Source organism: Hypanus sabinus, chromosome 4 (assembly GCF_030144855.1).
Source record: "Hypanus sabinus isolate sHypSab1 chromosome 4, sHypSab1.hap1, whole genome shotgun sequence".
Taxonomy (NCBI): Eukaryota; Metazoa; Chordata; class Chondrichthyes; order Myliobatiformes; family Dasyatidae; genus Hypanus; species Hypanus sabinus.
This window is the reverse complement of record NC_082709.1, coordinates 174,002,150-174,008,149: the sequence shown is the minus strand read 5'-3', so window position 1 is coordinate 174,008,149 and position 6,000 is coordinate 174,002,150. Positions and strand designations below refer to the sequence as shown.

At 43.4% G+C, this 6,000-nt stretch overlaps 1 long non-coding RNA gene across 1 annotated transcript in view; it reads left to right on the top strand.

Moving 5' to 3' along the window:
• Positions 1–3,293: 3,293 nt before the first annotated feature.
• Positions 3,294–6,000, top strand: part of LOC132392403 (uncharacterized) — a 48,352-nt gene continuing 45,645 nt past the window's right edge. Inside the window, exon 1 of the long non-coding RNA XR_009511522.1 lies at positions 3,294–3,510. This is a non-coding gene — a long non-coding RNA (uncharacterized LOC132392403). The remainder of the gene's footprint in view (positions 3,511–6,000) is intronic.

The window sequence follows — 6,000 nt, the reverse complement described above, 5'->3', positions numbered from 1 at the left end:
AACTCTCTGGGAGAAGAAGCTCGTCCTCAACTCAGTTTTAAATAACTGACCTCTTATTCTCAATCCATGCCCTCTGGTACTGGACTCTCCCAACATCTGGAACATATTTCCTGCCTCAATCCTATCAAATCCTTTAATTATCTTAAACGTTTCAATCAGATCCCCTCTCAATCTCCTCAATTCCAGTGTGTACAAGCCCAATCTCTTCAATCTCTCTGCGTAAGACAGCCCTGCCATCCCAGGAATCAACCTAGTGAGTCTACGCTGCACTTCCTCAATTGCCAGAATGTCTTTCCTTAAACCTGGAGACCAAAACTGTACACAATATTCCAGGTGTGGTCTCACCAGGGCCCTGTACAAATGCAAAAGGACATCCTTGCTCTTGTATTCAATTCCCCTTGTAACAAAGGCCAACATTCCATTTGCCCTCTTCACTGCCTGTTGCACTTGCTCATTCACCTTCATTGACTGGTGAACTAGGACTCCTAGGTCTCTTTGCATTTCTCCCTTACCTAACTCGACACCGTTCAGACAATACTCTGCCCTCTTGTTCCTGCTTCCAAAGTGGATAACTTCACATTTATTCACATTGAATGACATCTGCCAAGTATCTGCCCACTCACTCAGCCTATCCAAGTCTCCCTGTATTCTCCTAACGTCCTCTTCGCATGTCACACTGCCACCCAGTTTAGTATCGTCAGCAAACTTGCTGATATAGTTTTCAATGCCCTCATCTAAATCATTAGCTGGAGAAAGGACTCTAACACTCTCACTTATTGTACATATATCACAGGCTTTCTGTTTGATTAAAAACTATGGAACAGATATCTTTTGATGCAACGTTAACCACAGTGCTTTTAGCGTTTATGTCTTGTTTCAGTCCAAATGGCATTAGGAGATGGATGTACAGTCATACAACGTCGATCAGTAGAACATAGAACAGTACAACACAGGAACTGGCTCTTCAGCCCACAGTTTTGAGCTGAATTAAATTAAATAGTTATCAAATAGCCAACCGAACCAATCTGTTCTGTCTACATAATGTCTATATCCTTCCGTTTTCCTCATATTTATGTGCCTATCTAAACACCTCTTAAAAGTCCCTAACGTATCTGCCTCAATCTGCATACCAGGCGGTGCATTCCAGGCATCCATTACTCTCTGCGTAAAAAAAAAACTTGCCCCTCATATTTCCTTAGAAATTCCTTAAATTCACGCCCTCTGGTTTTAGACATTCCAATCCTGGGTAAAATATACTTTCTACTCTATCTATGCCTCTCATAATCTTATAAACCTTTATCAGATCTCCCCTCAGCCTCTGACGCCTCTGAGGAACAACCCAGGATTGTTCAACCTCTCGTTATTAGACATGCCCTCTATTCCAGGCAGCTTCCTGGTAAACTCTTCTGCACCGTCTCCAAAGCCTCGACATCCTTCCGATAATGGGGCAACCAGAATTCTGTACAATATCCGAATCTGAATCAGAATCAGGTTTATTATCACTGGCATGTGATGTGAAATTTGTTAACTTAGCAGCAGCAGTTCAATGTAATACATTATCTAACAGAGAGAAAAAAAGTAATAAATAAAATTAAAAAAAACAAACAAGTAAATCAATTGTGTATATTGCATAGATTAAAAAATTGTGCAAAAACAGAAATACTATATATTAAAAATAAGTGAGGTAGTGTCCACAGATTCGATGTCCATTTAGAAATCTGATGACAGAGGGGAAGAAGCTGTTCCTGAATCGCTGAGTGTGTGCCTTCCGGCTTTTGTATCTCCTCCCTGATGGTAACAGTGAGAAAAGGACTTGCCCTGGGTGCTGGAGGTTCTTAATGATGGACGCCTGTTGTAGTTGGCAAGATAAGCATGCCATATCAAACACAAGAAAATCTGCAGCTGCTGGAAATACAAAGCAACACATGCAAAATGCTGGAGGAACTCGGCAGGCCAGGCAGCATATTACATCCATAGTGAAAATAAGACGTAGGAAGGGACTGCACCGGGGGATAAGCCAAGCATACCATCTGCCTCTGAACCTCCCTATCAACCCTTGTGGCCACTTTCAGGGAGCTATGGCCCGAGAGCCTATCGAAACAGAGAGAGGGATGAGCAGAGGCTTGGCTGACTGAAGCTTCAGGCCAGATTGAAAAGTTCAGTGTGACAGGGATGGACCAGTCACTGCTCAGTGAGGATTACTCATCCTTGCACTCAGATAAGGCTGTGGCCTGCATCTAACGGGTTCCTACATCGGCTGGGACTGGCTTTGTGGCTGTGAACTCACTTTTCTGAACTTCAGTTCTGAATGTTATTTGCTTACTTTTTATAGTTTGCTCGATTTGGTCTTATTTTGTCTGGACATGCCCCCCCCCACCCCCCGGACCCCGATATAAAGGCAAGTGGAGGCACAGCCCCGGCCTCAGTCTCCACGATGCAGTGTGGTGGTCATTTGCTGCTTGTTCTTTCTTCCAGCCAATAAAAGCCTATATCTCACCTCACGTCTCCAAGAGTTATTGATGGTGCATCACGTTGCCTGTAAGGTGACAAATCTAGCATACGTAGTTTGATAATAGGTATACTTTCAACTTTGAGACACTTTTCCTCTGGATGAACCCCTTTGAAACTTTCAATTTCAGATGACAATGCCTTTTCCATATCAAGTGACCTTTAATAAATGTTGCAGTCTTTGTGAACAGGTCTGCCAGTGATTGTAACCAAGTGTATTAAACAATTAATGGATGTTCTCTCAATGGCAACCCTTTTATATTTAAGGTGGTCCTTTATATCACTTTCATTTGAAGTGGAAATCAAATTGATGCCATTAAGACAGTCAGAGATGGCTGTTGTTGGTAATACTGTGCTGATTCCACTAGTAACTAGAAAGGTGTGTAAAAGTGGTAGTCCAGAGACTTGTGTAAATAAGGAAACGGATATGCAAGATAAAGGATTTTTTCGTGAAGTTCCTGTAAGCATGTATAGGCTTATAACAGTAACATGACTTATTTTACATCCGTGAACAAGGCATACCCATTGCTAGTGAGGAATGCTGAGAGTGGGATATAATACTCCCAGTTATCAAAGAGAAATTGGGCAGCTGTTGTAGTTAATGACATGTTCAGCTAAGATAATCAACATGCCAACAGCCCTGTACTCAGAATAGCTTGACCTAATAGGCATAGAGTCGACATATCCACGCTTTCACACAGTAGTTTATTCTGCTAATGCCTTCACTTGATTGGGCAGTGACGCAGGCACAGTGGAAGTATTCCTGCGCGGGTCTGGAGCAGAGCTTGAAAAAGTAGCCAGTTTTCAGCAAGAGTCTTTGATTTGGACAGTGGCGCAGATAGAATGGTCCCCCGCAGGTCTGGAGCAGAGCTTGAAAAACACAGTCTCCATAAAAGAGAACCACGTCCAGCGGAGGATCATAGTCAGAGCGGTCATTGTGGTAGTGGTCTGAGTCAGAGTGGTAAGGCTCAACAATCTTCGATGAGAACAGGCAGAGGCGAGGTAAGTAGTTACGTTTATTTCTTATATAACTCTTGAAAGAATAGTGGGTATGTCTGCAGGGCCAGTGATCTGTTCTGGGATGCGGGATTTTGAAGAGGATGACAACAGTAACAAGGGACTCTATAATTAGAGGGACGGATAGGTGATTCTTTGGATGCAAAAAAGAAACAGAGATTGTAGTTTGCCTCTCAGGTGCTCAGGTCCACAATGTTTCTGAACGCGTCCACAATATCCTGAAAGGAGACAGTGAACAACCAGAAGCTGTGGTACACATTGGTACTGACATAGGTAGAAAAAGGGAGGAGGTCCTGAAAACAGTACCTCAAGGGTAGTAATCTTGGGATTGCTGCCTGTGCCATGCGACAGTGAGGATAGAAATAGAATGAGGTGGCAGATAACTGTGTGGCTGAAGAATTGGAGCGGGGGAAGGGATTCAGATTTCCGGATAATTGGGACCTCTTCTGAGGAAGATGTGACCTTTACAAAAGGGACAGGTTGAACCTGAATCTGAAAGGGACCAACATCCTTGAGGGTAGGTTTACTAGAGCTGTTGGGTGTGGTCTAAACTAATACGGCAGGGGGATAGGAACCAGCATGATAGAGCTGAGGATGGGCCAGCAGGTTTACAAGTAGATGATGGGTGAATTATGAACGTAAGGAAGGACAAACTGATGATTGGGTACAAATGCAGACAGTGCAAGGAGATAAATTGTACCACAGAGGCAAAATTCATAAGGGCAAAGAATGAAGGAGTGAAGGTGCTGTATTTAAAGGCACGTAGTATTTGGAATATGTGGATGAACGCATGGCGCAATTAGAGATTTGTCATTATGACATTGTGGACATCACTGAGTGGGATCTGGGATAAGCCGTGACGGAATGCAGAGCACACGAATTCTGCTGATTAGTCCGGCCTAATTCTGCACCTATGTCTTATGATCTTGACATTTACAGTCAGTGTCATGGATCATACAGCACTGAAGCAGGCCCTGTGGACCAATATCTTTATGCTGAAGTAGGTGATCACTGAGCTGGTCCTGTTAGTCTCCATTTGACCCTTATCCCTTAAAGCCTGGGCCTTATGTGGCCGAACAGTCACATCATGCTATTACAGTACCAACACCATGGGCTCAGTTCGGCCACGCTCTGTAAGGAGTTTTACCATCCTTCCCATGACCGTGTGGGCTTCCTCCACCCCTCCCCCACATTCTAAGGGGGTACAGGTAAGAGTTAGTAAGTTGAGGGCTGCTGTGTTGCCACTGGAAGGGTGCTGATATTCACTGGCATCCCAGCACAAGTTTTGCTCAGCTGATCTGACCCAAAAGACATATTTCACCATACCTTTCAATATTTTGATGCACGGGTGACAAATAAAGCTAATCTTTTTTCTATCTTCAAAGTCTTCCCAGCCATGTACTGAATGTCTTTTCAACATTGTAATTTTACCCACCTCTACCACTTCCTCTGGCAGCTCGTCCCATTCACCCATCACCCTCTGTGTGAGAAACTTCAGTTTCCCTTTGAGAAGAACGATTTCTGAAGAAAATATCAAAGTGAACTGTGGACAATTTATTACCTTACAGAAAGAATTTGGAGCACAGCAGGAGTGGCAGCTAGTACCATATAGACTTTCGTTTTCTTGCAGGCATTCACAGTGAAACGAAGAAATGAAATACAATCAATGAAAAACTACACATACACACCAGCAAAAACTGACAAACAACCAATGGTAAAGAGAATACAAACTGTGCAAATACAAAAAAAAAATTAACAATGATGATAACAGTAATTGGGGTGGAGGGGTGCAGATACATCTATACCAAAGGAGGTTTAAGGTGCTACCTTCCCTCCAGTAGTCTACAGGTCACCCTTGGACAAAATGGAGCACCTGATTAGTCCCCGTCCCCCCCCCAAATCAATGTCATGCAAAGCCATGGGAGCAGCTGATGGATGGTCATATGAGCAGCTGGTGAATAGCACAAGTCCTGGTTATGGTCACTGACACAAGGCAGACAGTCTCTGAAGAGTATTGGTAATGGCTGGGGTCACCCGTCTTGTAAAGGTGCTGCCCAGAAGAAAGCAACGGCAAACCACTTCTGTCGAAAAATTGGCCAAGAACAAGTGTGAGCAAGACTATGATTGCCCACATCATACGACACGGTACATAGAGATGATAATGAATAATAAAAACAAACAAATAAATAATACTGAGAGCATGAGTTGTAGAGTCTTGCAAAGTGAGTCCATAGGCTTTGGAAACAGTTCATTGTTGAGGTGAGTGAAGTTAGCCATGGTGGTTCAGGTGCTTGATGGTTGAAAGATAATAACTGTTCCTGAACCTGGTGGTGTGGGACAACTGTAATGACTGTATGTTACCTGGGGTGGGGATGGTATGTTCCCCTTGTGGCTGGTGGTGTAGCTGTTTTTTTGATGTAATGTTCTGTCATATCTTTATAGACATTGCTGAAGTCTTTATAGACAGTGTCAGTT